Consider the following 15,621-nt stretch of genomic DNA (forward strand, 5'->3'; position numbering starts at 1 on the left):
CTTGTTTGTTTTCTTTCTTTCTTTTTTTTCTTTTTGTTTAGTTCACAGATCTAGTAAGTCACCCTCAGTTTGTTTTAAAAAGTGAACAAAGTCCATGTAAACATGTTCCCAGGGCCAGGCACGGTGTCTCGTGCCTGTAATCCCAGCCATTTGTGAGGCCGAGACAGACAGATCACTTGAGGTCAGGAGTTCGAGACCAGCCTGACCAACATGGTGAAACCCCATCTCTACAAAAAATATAAAAATTACCCGGGCGTGGTGGTGCATGTCTGTAGTCCCAGCTACTCTGGAGGCTGACGCAGAAGAATCACTTGAGCCAAGGAGGTAGAGGCTGCAAATAAGCCGAGATTGCGCCACTGCACTCCAGCCTGGGCAACAAAGCAAGACTCCATCTCAAAACGAATTTTTTTTTCATAGAGGTAGGGTCTCACTCTTGTCCAGGCTGGTCTCAAACACTGAGACTCAAGGGATCCTCCTGCCTTGGCTTCCCAAAGTGCTGGGATTAAAGGCGTGAGCGCCACTGCACCCACCCCTGAAGGCTCTAATTCTACATCTGTGTTTTGTTAAAAAAAAAAAAGAAGATGAGGGCCGGGCGCGGTGGCTCACGCCTGTAATCCCAACACTTTAGGAGGCCGAGGCAGGTGGATCACCTGACATTACGAGTTCCAGGCCCGCCTGACCAACATGGTGAAACCCCGTATCTACTAAAAATACAAAAATTAGCCGGGTGTGGTGGCGGGTGCCTGTAATCCCAGCTACTCAGGAGGCTGAGGCAGGAGTATCACTTGAACTCAGGAGGCGGAGGTTGCAGTGAGCAGAGATCATGCCACTGCACTCCAGCCTGGGTGACAGAGCAATACTTGATCTCAAAAAAAAAAAAAAAAAAAAAAAAAAAGAATAGGGCTGGGCGCATTGGCTCACACTTGTAATACTAGCACTTTGGGAGGCCAACAAGAGCGGATCACCTGAGGTCGGGTGATCCCGCTGTATTGCTCTATATAGTGAGATCCCTATATAGGGTCTCACTCTATTGTCCAGGCTGGTCTGGCCTGGCCAATGTTGTGAAACCTCATTTCTACTAAAAATACAAAAATTAGCTGGGCGTAGTGGTGCGCACCTATAATCCCAGCTACTCGGGAGGCTGAGGCCGGAGAATTGCTTGAACCCAGGAGGTGGAGGTTGCAGTGAGCCGAGATGGCGCTGCGAGGTGACAGCGTGCTGGCAGTCCTCACAGCCCTCCCTCGCTCTTGGCGTCTCCTCTGCCTGGGCTCCCACTTTGGTGGCACTTGAGGAGCCCTTCAGCCCACCGCTGTACTGTGGGAGCCCCTTTCCAGGCTGGCCAAGGCCGGAGCCGGCTCCCTCAGCTTGCAGGGAAGTGTGGAGGGAGAGGCGCGAGCGGGAACCGGGGCTGCAAGTGGCGCTTGCGGGACAGCCGGAGTTCCGGGTGGGCGTGGGCTTGGCGGGCCCCGCACTCGGAGCAGCCAGCCAGCCCTGCCGGCACCGGGCAATAAGGGGCTTAGCACCCGGGCCAGCGGCTGTGGAGGGTGTACTGGGTCCCCCACCAGTGCCAGCCCACCAGCGCTGCGCTCGATTTCTCACCGGGACTTAGCTGCCTTCCCGCCAGGCGGGGCTCGGGACCTGCAGCCCACCATGCCTGAGCCTCCCACCTCCCCCATGGGCTCCTGTGCGGCCCAAGCCTCCCTGACGAGCACTGCCCCCTGCTCCACGGCGCCCAGTCCCATCGACCACCCAAGGGCTGAGGAGTGCGGGCGGACGGCGCGGGACTGGCAGGCAGCTCCACCTGCAGCCCCTGGTGTGGGATCCACTGGGTGAAGCCAGCTGGGTGCCTGAGTCTGGTGAGGACGTGGAGAACCTTTATGTCTAGCTAAGGGATTGTAAATACACCAATCAGCACCCTGTGTCTAGCTCAGGGTTTGTGAATGCACCAGTCCACACTCTGTATCTAGCTATTCTGGTGGGGCCTTGGAGAACCTTTATGTCTAGCTCAGGGATTGTAAATACACCAATCGGCACTTGTATCTAGCTCAAGGTTTGTAAACACACCAGTCAGCACCCTGTGTCTAGCTCAGGGTTTGTGAATGCACCAATCGACACTCTGTATCTAGCTACTCTGGTGGGGCCTTGGAGAACCATTGTGTCTAGCTCAGGGATTGTAAACGCACCAATCAGCGCCCTGTCAAAACAGACCACTCGGCTCTACCAATCAGGAGGATGTGGGTGGGGCCAGATAAGAGAATAAAAGCAGGCTGCCCAGCCAGCAGTGGCAACCCCCGAGGTCTCCTTCCACAGTGTGGAAACCTTGTTCTTTCGCTCTTTGCAATAAATCTTGCTACTGCTCACTCTTCGGGTCCACACTGCTTTTATGAGCTGTAACACTCACCGCGAAGGTCTGCAGCTTCACTCCTGAGCCAGCAAGACCACGAACCCACCGGAAGGAAGAAACTCCGAACACAACCGAACATCAGAAGTAACAAACTCCAGACGCGCCACCTTAAGGGCTGTAACACTCACCACAAGGGTCTGCAGCTTCGTTCTTGAAGTCAGGGAGACCAAGAACCCACCAATTCCGGACACAGCGCCACTGCACTCCAGCCCAGGCAACAGAGTGAGATTCTGTCTAAAAAATAAATAGATATGAAATAAAATAAAAATAGTAATAATCGGATGCCCTATATCTAGGACATGTATTTGAGGAAAACCACATCTGTCCATTTCCTGAACCCCAGCTGCTGTTAATCTTTTTTTTTTTTTTTTCATTTTTCATTTTTTTGAGACAGAGTCTCTGTCACCCAGGCTGGAGCACGGTAGTGCGATCTTGGCTTAGTGCAACCTCCACCTCCTGGGTTCAAGTGATTCTCCAGCCTCAGCCTCTGGAGTAGCTGGGATTACAGGCACCTGCCACTGCACCCCGCTGATTTTTGTATTTTTAGTAGAGATGGGTTTGGCCAGGCTGGTCTCAAAACTCCTGACCTCAAGTGATCTGCCCACCTCGGCCTCCAAAAGTGGTGGGATTACAAGCGTGAGCCACTGTGCCCAGCCTGTTAATTTATTTTTGCCCCAGTATCTCTCTCCAAATATTCCTTATAGATGTCTCTTGGGGAGGTGGTGGGGGTTCTTGTGCTAGAAGAAAAAACATCTGTGATTTCCTGGTCTTGACCTTTCCTGGAAGGTGCTGGGGACATAGCTGTTTCCCTGGGGCTGGGGCTGGGTAGAGGTGACAAACTTTTTAGCTTTGTAGAGGTAGGTCCTACAGCTGCCAGGCCAGGGAGGCTAGAGGCTGCCCTCTCTAGGTTCCTTGTTTGCCTGTGTCCTGTACTGAGCAGGCTTAGAGGATCTCCTCTGAGCCCACTGTCACTAGAACTGGTGGTGAGTCCAGTCTGCAGGAGAGGGGGTTCCTCTAGCTATACCCTCTTCATTTCCAGGCTCTGCCAACGATGGGCTCATCTCTTCAACTTCATCCTTTTTCCTGCAGCCACCTTGATCTCAAAGCATTTCCTGCTTCTCCAACCTGGGGAACAACAGAAAGAAAAAAACCACCAGCTGGGTGCGGTGGCGCACTCCTACATTCCCAGCACTCTGGGAGGCCAAGGTGGGTAGATCACAAGGTCAGGAGATCAAGATCACCCTGGCTGACACGGTGAAACCCCGTCTCTACTAAAAATACAAAAAATTAGCCAGGCGTGGTGGCACATGCCTGTAGTCCCAGCTATTCGGGAGGCTGAGGCAGGAGAATCGCTTGAACCCGGGAGGCGGAGATTGCACCACTGCACTCCAGCCTGGGTGACAGAGCGAGACTCTGTCACAAAAAAGAAGAAAAAAAGAAAGAAAAGAAAAACACCATGGCAGGAAACTAACAAGGGGCCAGGAAGCCAGGATGTGAACCTGGACCCGTTAAACTCCAGAGCTGCAGCTCTAAATCACATCCCTCTCCTGGGCCACAGGAGCTCACTGGCCCCAGGTCCTGCATTTGGAAAATGGGGATGGTTTTGACACCCCACCCCTCCATGCCACCATCCCTTCCTGGCCTCATGGTGTGGGGAGGGGGTGGTAAAGAATTAATAAGGCATTAATATTCATCACAGGCTGGGTCCAGTGCCTCGCAACTGTAATCCCAGCTTTTTGGGAGGCTGAGGCTGGAGGATCTTGGAGTTTGAGACCAGCCTATGTGACACAGCAAGACCTCATCTCTACGATAAATTTTTAAAAAGTCCGGGTGCAGTGGCTCATGCCTGTAGTCCCAGCACTTTGGGAGGCCAAGGCGAGTGGACCATGAGGTTAGGAGTTCAAGACCAGCCTGGCCAAGATGGTGAAACCCCATCTCTACTAAAAATACAAAAAAATTACCCAGGCGTGGTGGTGGGCCTGTAATCCCAGCTACTTGAGAGGCTAAGGCAGAGAATTGCTTGAACTCGGGGGGCAGAGGGTGCAGTGAGCCAAGATCATGCCACTGCATTCCAGCCTGGGCAACAGAGTGAGACCCTGCCTCAAAAAAAAAAAAAAAAAAAGAAAGAAAGAAAGAATCAAGAGAAATTTCAGAGGGAGGAGAGACAGAATAAGGCAAGTGAGGATGATAGAGGGAGGGAGGCAGAGAGGAGAAGATGAGGAGAGAGAAGTCCATGACTTCTGGGTTTGATGGGAGGGAGGGAAGGAAGGATGGAGACACAACAGGGGGAGTGGATATGGGGAAGGAGTCAAAATTTGTGTATGGGATTGAGAGGTGAAGCCGGCTAGGCTTCTGGGTCGGGTGGGGACTTGAACTTTTCTGTCTAGCTAAAGGATTGTAAATGCACCAGTCAGCACTCTGTGTCTAGCTAAAGGATTGTAAATGCACCAATCAGAGCTCTGTGTCTAGCTAAAGGTTTGTAAACGCACCAATCAGCGCTCTGTGTCTAGCTAATCGGGTAGGGGACTTGGAGAATTTTCTGTCTAGCTAAAGGATTGTAAATGCACCAATCAGCACTTTGTGTCTAGCTAAAGGTTTGTAAATGCACCAGTCAGCACTCTGTCAAAACGGACCAATCAGCACTCTAAAATGGAACATTCGGCACTCTGTAAAATGGACCAATCAGCTCTCTGTAAAATGGACCAATCAGCAGGATGTGGGTGGGGCCAAATAAGGGAATAAAAGGCCACCCGAGCCAGCAGCAGCAACCCGCTCAGGTCCCCTTCCACGCTATAGAAGCTCTGTTCTTTCGCTCTTTGTGATAAATCTTGCTGCTGCTCACTCTTTGGGTCTGCGCCACCTTTATGAGCTGTAACACTCACCGCGAAGATCTGCAGCTTCACTCCTGAAGTCAGCGAGACCACAAACCTACCAGAAGGAAGAAACTCCAGACACATCCAAACATCAGAAGGAACAAACTCCGGACACACCATCTTTAAGAACTGTAACACTCACCGTGAGGTCTGCAGCTTCATTCTTGAAGTCAGTGAGACCAAGAACCCACCAATACTGGACACATTTTGGCGACCATGAAGGGACTATCACCTATCGCCAAGTGGTGAGACTATCGCCTATCACCAAGTGGTGAGTACCATCAGACCCCTTTCACTTGCTATTCTGTCCTATTTTTCCTTAGAATTTGGGGGCTAAACACCGGGCACCTGTCGGCCAGTTAAAAGTGACTAGCACAGCTGCTGGACTAAAGACATGGGTGTCAGGCTTTCTGGGAAAGGGCTCTCTGACAAACCCTGACTTTTTGGAGTTGGGAGCGGTGGTTTGCCTGGAACAAGCTTCCACTTTTCCTGTACTTCTGGGCTGAGCCGAGGATTGACAGGAAAGCCATTCAGCTCCGGGGTCCTGAAAACAAGTTGGTTGACCCTGTGGCCATGAGCGGAACTCTCAAAGTCATGTCACCCAAGCGAGACTTACCCATCTATCCTATCTGTCCTTGCCTCCTGGGTCCTAATGCCTGTCAGACAAACTTCCTCTTGCCTCTCTTCTCTGAGGCTAGTCCTGCTTCTAAAAACCACTCCCCGTCTCTGGTGCTTTTCTAGTTTCTCGTATAAGAATGACTTATAGTATAAACTTCAGGACTCTGTTACCTTTTTTAAGGCACCTGGGCTCACTAATCAGAAAGACATAATTTTTGCCCAAAGCCCTGTTGTAGGGGGGCTATCTGGAATTTTAGGATCCCACCTCAGACAAGCAGGCCTAACAAAAGCTATTCCTGAAGCTAGGATATGGGGAGCCTCAGAAATTGTATCCTTCCTATTCATATCAGTGAGGACAAAAGGTGTCACTCTTCCAACCCTGGAGATCCCTTCCCTCCCTCATGGTATGGCCCTCCACTTCATTTTTGGGGCATAACATCATTGTAGGACATGGGTAAGGTCCCAATACTAAAAGGAGAATGCTTAGGACTCTAACAGGTTTTCAAGAATGCGTTGGTAAGGGCCACTAAATCCAATTTTTCTCGGTTCTCTTTGTGGTCTAGGAGGACAGTCAAGGGTGGAGGTTTTTGAGAATGCGTTGGTAAGGGCCACTAAATCCGACCTTCCTCAGTCCTCCTTGTGGTCTGGGAGGAAAACTAGTGTTTCTGCTGCTGTGTTGGTGAGCGCAACTATTCTGATCAGCAGGGTCTAGTGACCATTATGGGTTCTTGGGCAGGGCTTGTTTCTGCTGCTGCATCGGTGAGCACAACTATTCCAATCAGCAGGGCCCAGGGACCATTGTGGGTTCTTGGGCAGGGGGAGAAGCAAAACAAACCAAAATCGTGGGTGGTTTTGTCTTTCAGATGGGAAACAGGCATCAATAGGCTCATCCTTGAAATGCATCCTAAGCCATTGGGACCAATCTGACCCGCAAACCCTGAAAAAGAGGCAGCTCATTTTTTTCTGCACTGTGGCCTGGCCCCAATATTCTCTTTCTGATGGGGAAAAACGGCCACCTGAGGGAAGTACAAATTACAATACTGTCCTGCAGCTTGACCTTTTCTGTAAGAGGGAAGGCAAATGGAGTGAAATACCTTATGTCCAAGCTTTCTTTTCATTAAAGGAGAATACACAACTATGCAAAGGTTGCAATTTACATCCCACAGGGGGACCTTTCAGCTTACCCCCATATCCTAGCCTCCCTACAGCTCCCCTTCATATTAGTGACAAGCCTCCTCTAATCTCCCCTGCCCAGAAGGAAATAAGCAGAGAAATCTCCAAAGGACCACAACCCCCCCTGGGCTGTCGGTTATGTCCCCTTCAAACTGTAGCGGGAGGGGAATTTGGCCGAACATGGGTACATGTCCACTTCTCCCTCTCTGATTTAAAGCAGATCAAGTCAGACCTGGGGAAGTTTTCAGATGATCCTGATAGGTACATAGATGTCCTACAGGGTCTAGGGCAAACCTTCAACCTCACTTGGAGAGATGTCATGCTGTTGTTAGATCAAACCCTGGCCTTTAATGAAAATAATGCGGCTTTAGCTGCAGCCCGAGAGTTTGCAGATACCTGGTATCTTAGTCAAGTAAATGATAGAATGACAGCCGAAGAAAGGGACAAATTCCCTACCGGTCAGCAAGCCATCCCCAGTATGGATCCCCACTGGGACTTCAATTCAGATCATGGGGACTGGAGTCATAAACATCTGTTGACCTATGTTCTAGAAGGACCAAGGAGAATTAGGAAGAAGCCCATGAATTACTCAATGATGTCCACCATAACTCAGGGAAAGGAAGAAAATCCTTCTGCCTTCCTCAAGCGGCTACAGGAGGCCTTAAGAAAATATATTCCCCTGTCACCCGAATCACTCAAGGGTCAATTGATCCTAAAAGATAAGTTTATTACCCAATCAGCCACAGATATCAGGAGAAAGCTCCAAAAGTGAGCCCTGGGCCCTGAACAAAATCTGGAGGCATTATTAAACCTGGCAACCTCACTGTTCTATAACAGGGACCAAGAGGAACAGGCCCAAAAGGAAAAGCGAGATCAGAGAAAGGCCGCAGACTTAGTCATGGCCCTCAGACAAACAAACCTTGGTGGTTCAGAGAGGACAGAAAATGGAGCAGGCCAATCATCCAGTATGACTTGTTATCAGTGTGGTTTGCAAGGACACTTTAAAAAAGATTGTCCAACGAGAAATAAGCTGCCCCTTGTCCATGTCCCCTATGCCAAGGCAATCACTGGAAGGTACACTGCCCCAGAGGACAAAGCTTCTCTGGGACAGAAGCCCCCAACCAGATGATCCAACAACAGGACTGAGGGTGCCTGGGGCAAGCACCAGCTCATGTCACCACTCTCACTGAGCCCCGGGTAAGTTTAACCATTGATGGCCAGGAAATTGACTTCCTCCTGGACACTGGTGCAGCTTTCTCAGTGTTAATTTCCTGTCCTAGACAGCTGTCCTCAAGGTCCATTACCATTTGAGGAATCCTGGGACAGCCTGTAACCAGGTATTTCTCCCACCTCTCAGTTGTAATTGGGAGACTTTGCTCTTTTCACATGCCTTTCTTGCTATGCCTGAAAGTCCCACACCCTTATTAGGGAGGGATATATTAGCCAAAGCTGGAGCTATTATCTACGTGAATATGGGGAACAAGTTTCCCATTTGTTGTCCCCTGCTTGAGGAGGAAATCAAGCCTGAAGTCTGGGCATTGGAAGGACAATTTGGAAGGGCAAAAAATGCCCCCCCCAGTCCAAATCAGGGTAAAAGATCCCACCACTTTTCCTTATCAAAGGCAATATTCCTTAAAGCCTGAAGCTCATAAAGGATTACAGGATATTGTTAAACATTTAAAAGCTCAAGGCTTAGTAAGTAAATGCAGCAGTCCCTGCAACACCCCAATTCTAGGAGTACAAAAACCAAATGGTAAATGGAGACTAGTGCAAGATCTTAGACTCATCAATGAGGCAGTAATTTTTCTATATCCAGTTGTTCCCAACCCCTACACCCTGCTCTCTCAAATACCAGAGGAAGCAGAATGGTTCACTGTTCTAGACCTCAAGGATGCCTTCTTCTGTATTCCCCTGCACTCTGACTCCCAGTTTCTCTTTGCCTTTGAGGATTCCACAGACCACACGTCCCAACTTACGTGGATGGTCTTGCCCCAAGGATTTAGGGATAGCCCTCATCTGTTTGGTCAGGCACTGGCCCAAGATCTAGGCCACTTCTCAAATCCAGGCACTCTGGTCCTTCAGTATGTGGATGATTTACTTTTGGCTACCAGTTTGGAAGCCTCGTGCCAGCAGGCTACTCTAGATCTCTTGAACTTTCTAGCTAATCAAGGGTACAAGGCATCTAGGTTGAAGACCCAGCTTTGCCTACAGCAGGTCAAATATCTAGGCCTAATCTTAGCCAGAGGAATCAGGGCCCTCAGCAAGGAACAAATACAGCCTATACTGGCTTATCCTCACCCTAAGACATTTAACAGTTGCGGGGGTTCCTTGGAATCACCAGCTTTTGCTGATTGTGGATCCCCAGATACAGCGAGATAGCCAGGCCCCTCTATACTCTAATCAAGGAGACCCAGAGTGCAAAAACTCATCTAGTAGAATGGGAACCAGGGGCAGAAACAGCTTCAAAACCTTAAAGCAGGCCCTAGTACAAGCTCCAGCTTTAAGCCTTCCCACAGGACAAAACATCACAGAGAGAGCAGGAATAGCTCTTGGAGTCCTTACTCAGACTTGTGGGATAGCCCCACAACCAGTGGCATACCTAAGTAAGGAAATTGATGTAGTAGCAAATGGCTGGCCTCACTGATTATGGGTAGTTGCAGTGGTGGCTCTCTTAGTGTCAGAGGCTATCAAAATAATACAAGGAAAGGATCTCACTGTCTGGACTACTCATGATGTAAATGGCAACCTAGGCACTAAAGAAAGTTTATGGCTATCAGACAATCGCCTACTTAGATACCAGGCACTATTCCTTGAGGGACTGGTGCTTCAAATATGCACATGTGTGGCCCTCAACCCTGCCACATTTCTCCCAGAGGATGGGGAACCAATTGAGCATGACTGCCAACAAATTATAGCCCAGAATTATGCCGCCCAAGACGATCTCTTAGAAGTCCCCTTAGCTAATCCTGACCTTAACCTATATACTGATGGAAGTTCATTTGTGGAGAATGGGATATGAAGGGCAGGTTATGCCATAGTTAGTGATGTAACCGTACGTGAAAGTAAGCCTCTTCCCGCAGGGACCAGTGCCCAGTTAGCAGAACTAGTGGCACTTACCCGAGCCTTAGAACTGGGAAAGAGAAAAAGAATAAATGTGTATACAGATAGCAAGTATGCTTACCTAATCCTACATGCCCATGTCGCAATATGGAAAGAAAGGGAGTTCCTAACCTCTGGGGGAACCCCCATTAAATACCACAAGGAAACCATGGAGTTATTGCACACAGTGCAAAAACCCAAGGAGGTGGCAGTCTTACACTGCCGAAGCCATCCAAAATGGGAAGGAGAGGGGAGAACAGCAGCATAAGCGGCTAGCAGAGGCAGGGAAAGACCAGCAGAAAGGAAAGAGAGAAAGAGACAGGAAGTCAGAGAAAGAGAGAGAGAAGAAGAAACAGAGAGACAAAGAGAAGGAGATAGAGAGAAGAGACAGACACAAAGAAGAAGTCAAAGAGAAAAGGAGACAGAAGTAGTAAAAAAAAAAACAAACAGTGTACTCTAGGGTAAATTTAAAACCTATAATTGATAATTGAAGGTCTTCTCTGTAACCCTATAACACTCCAATACCACCTTGTTGTCAGTGTAAACAAGGGCATAGCCGGAAAGCACTGAGGCCACTGACAACCCGTAGCCTTCCTATCAAAAATCCTTAATCCAGCAGGTTTCCTAACAGGAGATCTAAATCTTAATTAATTACCATACAAAGGTCTGACCAGATCTAGGAGGAACTCCGTTCAGGACAGGACTATAGATGGTTCCTCCCAGGCGATTAAGGGAAAAAGACACAATGGGTATTCAGTAAGTGATAAGGAAACTCTTGTAGAAGCAGAGTTAGGAAAATTGCCTAACAATCGGTCTGCTCAAACATGTGAGTTGTTTCCACTCAGCCAAATCTTAAAGTACTTACAGAATCAGGAAGCAGCCATCTATACCAATTCTAAGTTAATATGGACTGAACAAGGTCTTATTAATAGCAAAGAATAATTGAAATCCCAAACTTACAAGGTTTTCAACAAAAGTAAAGTTTGCTAAAAAAGTTAACAGTGTAACATGTATTATCCTAACTTCTGATCTTATGGAAATCAGACCCTATCTGTGCCCCTCAAAGCTCAAGTCTATCAGCGCAGGGCCATACAACTAATATCCCTACTTATAGGGTTAGGAATGGCTACTGCTACAGGAACCGGAATAGCCAGTTTATCCACTTCATTATCCTACTACCATACACCTTCAAAGGATTTCTCAGACAGTTTGTAAGAAATAACAAAATCTATCCTTACTCTACAATCCCAAATATACTCTTTGGCAGCAGCAACTCTCCAAAACCGCTAAGGCCTAGACCTCCTCACTGCTGAGAAAGGAGGACTCTGCACTTTCTTAGGGAAAGAGTGTTGTTTTTACACTAAACAGTCAGGGATAGTACGAGATGCCACCTGGCGTTTACAGGAAAAGGCTTCTGAAATCAGACAATGCCTTTCAAACTCTAATACCAACCTCTGGAGTTGGGCAACATGGCTTCTCCCCTAGGTCCTGTGGCAGCCATCTTGCTCTTACTCACCTTTGGGCCCTGTATTTTTAACCTTCTTGTCAAATTTGTTTCTTCTAGAATCGAGGCCATCAAGCTACAGATGGTCTTACAAATGGAACCCTAAATGAGTTCAACTAACAACTTCTACCTATCAACTTCTACCGAGGACCCCTGGATCAACCCACTGGCCCTTCCACTGGCCTAAAGAGTTCCCCTCTGGAGGACACTACAACTGCAGGGCCCCTTCTTCCAGCAGGAAGTAGCTAGAGTGGTCATCTGCCAAATGCCCAACAGCAGTTGGGGTGTCCTGTTTAGAGGGGGGATTGAGAAGCGAAGCCAGCTGGGCTTCTTGGTCAAGTGGGGACTTGGAGAACTTTTCTGTCTAGCTAAAGGATTGTAAACACACCAATCAGGACTCTGTGTCTAGCTAATAGGGTAGGGGACTTGGAGAACTTTCCTGTCTAGCTAAAGGTTTGTAAATGCACCAATCAGCACTCTGTCAAAACGGACCAATCAGCACTCTATAAAGTGGACCAATCAGCTCTCTGTAAAATGGACCAATCAGCAGGATGTGGGTGGGGCCAAATAAGGGAATAAAAGCAGGCCACCCGCTCCAGCAGCGGCAACCTGCTTGGGTCGACTTCCATGCTGTGGAAACTTTGTTCTTTTGCTCTTCCCAATAAATCTTGCTGCTGCTCACTCTTTGGGTCCACGCTGCCTTTATGAGCTGTAACACTCACTGCAAAGGTCTGCAGTTTCACTCCTGAAGTCAGTGAGACCACAAGCCCACCAGAAGGAAGAAACTCTAGACACGTCTGAATATCAGAAGGAACAACCTCTGGACACACCATCTTTAAGAACTGTAACACTCACCGCCAGGGTCTGCGGCTTCATTCTTGGAGTCAGCGAGACCAAGAACCTACCAATCTGGACACAGGATGTGTTATACAAAACTTATAGGAGGCTATTACTTTGGACTGACTTCCTACACCAGGCCCAACAAACTAAACCAAAATGGAGTCCCTCATGCTAAAGTCCTACATGATGAGAACGAAACTAAGTTGTTTATCTGATCTTCTACAAAATCAGGAGAGAGAGAGATAGGATAGCCAAGTCTCCCACCAGGTCAGTTTTAGCCAGCATGATAAGGACATCCTCTCTGCTTTAACCTTTACAAGAAAAGTAACTTTGGGCTGAGTGTGGTGGTGGCTCATGCCTGTAATCCCAGCACTTTGGGAGGCCAAGGCAGGAGGATTGCTTGAGTTCAGGAGTTCAAATCCAGCCTGGGCAACATGGCAAGACTCTGTCTCTGAAAAAAAAAAATTAGCTGGGCATAGTGGCACACACCTGTGATCCTAGCTCCTCAGGAGGCTGAGGTGGGAAGACTGCTTGATCTCAGGAAGTTGAGGTTACAGTGAGTTATGATCGCACCACTGCACTCCAGCCTGGGTGACAGAGCAAGACTCAGACTCCAAAAGGAAACTTTAAAATGACCAATCCAAGTTTTCTTTTCTTTTTTTATTTGAGTTGGAGTTTTGCTCTGCTCGCCCAGGCTGGAGTGCAATGGTGCGATCTTGGCTCACTGCAACCTCCGCCTCCCTGGTTCAGGTGATTCTCCTGCCTCAACCTCCTGAGTAGCTGGGATTACAGGCACCCGCCACTGTGCCCGGCTAATGTTTTTGTATTTTTAGTAGAGATAGGATTTCATCATGTCGGTCAAGCTGGTCTCAAACTCCTGACCTCAGGTGATCCGCCTGCCTCGGCCTCCCAAAGTGCTGGGATTACAGGCATGAGCCACCGCGCCCGACCTCCATGTTTTATTTTCTGTTTCTGCTTTACTTGGTCCTTTTTCTGCCTGTAAAACCAACATACCTGCTCAGCTCATGGGAAAACTAGTTTCATTTTGTGAAATGAAGTGTTGCCCAATTGTAGAATTGCAAATAAAATCAATTAAGATCTTTAAACTAAATGTGTTGTAATTTTGTTTTTTTGACAGATGCCCAATGAACACCCTGGGAATGAGATCCAAGAGGCGATAATGGCATCTGCTCTAATAACTAGTACATTGGCTCTAGGCTTAGATTGTTCACCACTGAATAAATAAACATATTTATTCAGCAGTGGAGAACCTACAGCAATGATGGGGAAAGATACAATCCCTCACGTCATCAGGCTGATATGCTGCTGACAGAGGACAAAAAACAAACAGATCAATGAGTCAGGAAAGCAAGGCTTTTTTTTTTTTTTTTTTTTTTGAGACAGGGTCTTGCTCTGTTGCCCAAGCTGGAGTGCAGTGGGGTGATCATGGCTCACTGCAGCCTCTATTTCCCAGGCTTGAATGATCCTCCCGCCTTGGCCTCCCAAGTATCTGGGACCCTGGCATGAAGCACCACATCTGGCTAATTTTTGTTGTTGTTCTTTTCTTTTTTTTCCTTTTCTCTTTTTTTTTTTTTTGCCTGTTAGACCTTCCTTGATTTTTTTTTTTTTTTAAGAGACTGGGTTTTGACATGTTGCCTAGGATGGTCTCTAGCTCCTGGCCTCAAGTGATCCTCCCACCTCAGCCTCTTCAAAGGGCATGTTTTTAGGCATAAGCCACTGCAGCCAGCCAAAACAAACAAAAAAGTAATGTATACTTTGTGTTAATAATTTTGCATAGTATATTGAAAATTTGCCAAGAAAGTACATTTTAGATACTCTCACTACACACACAGTTAATTATGGAAGGCAATGGATAGGTTAATTGCTTAACTCTCATAATTGGCCAGGCGTGGTGAAAATGCCTGTAATCTCAGCACTTTGGGAGGCCAAGGTGGGCGAATCACCTGAGGTTAGGAGTTCGAGATCAGCCTGACCAACATGGAGAAACCCCATCTCTACTAAAAATACAAAAAAATTAGCCAGGCATGGTGGTGCATGCCTGTAATCCCAGCTATTGGGGAGGCTGAGGCATGAGAATCGCTTGAACCCAGGAGGCGTAGGCTGTGGTGAGCCGAGATTGCACCATTGCACTTCAGCCTGGGCAACAAGAGCAAAACTCCATCTCAAAAAAAAAAAACTGTCATAATTATTATTTCACTGGGTACATGTGTATCAAAACAGCACGCTGTACACCCTAAACATATAAAACAAACACATACTGTATTGTCAGGTAGTGATAGAATTTATCACTACCTGATAAATAATATAAATATAATAAAACAGTATGTGTTTTATTTTCTATATTACCTATATTTATATTTTACCTATGTGGTAAAATATAGGACAAAGAGGGGTAGTGGTAGGAGGTCCTGTTGGAGAGCATTGGTGTCCAATAAGGATTTAAAAGTATTTATTTAACAAAGACTAGCAGAAAGTGGACGGTTGATTAACTCTTGGCACAATCTCGGCTCACTGCAACCTCCACCTCCCGGGTTCAAGCGATTCTCCTGCCTCAGCCTCCTGAGTAGCTGGGCTTACAGGAACCGGCCACCACGCCCGGCTAATTTTTCTATTTATAGTAGAGACGGGGTTTCACCATGTTGGTCAGGCTGGTCTCGAACTCCTGCCCTCGTGATCCGCCGGCCTCGGCCTTCCAAAGTCCTGGGATTACAGGAGTGAGCCACCGCGCCTGGCTGATCTGGTTATTTTCAAAAGATTCCACGAGACGGGTTTCTTCAGTTTACAGAGAAGGAAACTGAGGCACAGAAGGATAACCCAATGAGTCCCAATATAGAGATGGAAACTGCCACCTAAAGAGAGGACCCAGCGCTGAGGTTCCCGGAAATGGTCATTTATGGGCTTGGGGAGCGACCAGGGCAGCGCGCGCTGACCTATGACGTCATCGGGACGTTAAGCATCGTAGCATCACCTGGACGTAGCCCCATTTCCCTTCCCGGACAGGTCCTCTGATAGTCGGGTAGGTTCTCAATCAAGCCTCTCATTAGTTAGTTGGTCTGTCAATCCATTTCATTCCTCCAGTCTTCCGCCCC

General features: G+C 47.9%; 1 long non-coding RNA gene across 2 annotated transcripts; it reads right to left on the reverse strand.

Annotated features, from left to right (window-relative positions):
- Nucleotides 1–39: 39 nt before the first annotated feature.
- Nucleotides 40–15,600, reverse strand: LOC134760682 (uncharacterized). 2 transcript variants are annotated; one of them, XR_010138554.1, is made up of 4 exons: nt 15,463–15,600; nt 3,429–3,529; nt 2,533–2,638; nt 40–368 (listed from the first exon to the last, which is right to left on the reverse strand). It is a non-coding gene; the product is annotated as an uncharacterized LOC134760682 (long non-coding RNA). The 2 variants fall into 2 exon arrangements; XR_010138553.1 differs by lacking the exon at nt 40–368 and having other exon boundaries at nt 907–2,638.
- Between the last annotated feature and the right edge of the window lie 21 nt (nt 15,601–15,621).

Source organism: Pongo abelii, chromosome 20 (genome assembly GCF_028885655.2).
Source record: "Pongo abelii isolate AG06213 chromosome 20, NHGRI_mPonAbe1-v2.0_pri, whole genome shotgun sequence".
Classification (NCBI taxonomy): Eukaryota; Metazoa; Chordata; class Mammalia; order Primates; family Hominidae; genus Pongo; species Pongo abelii.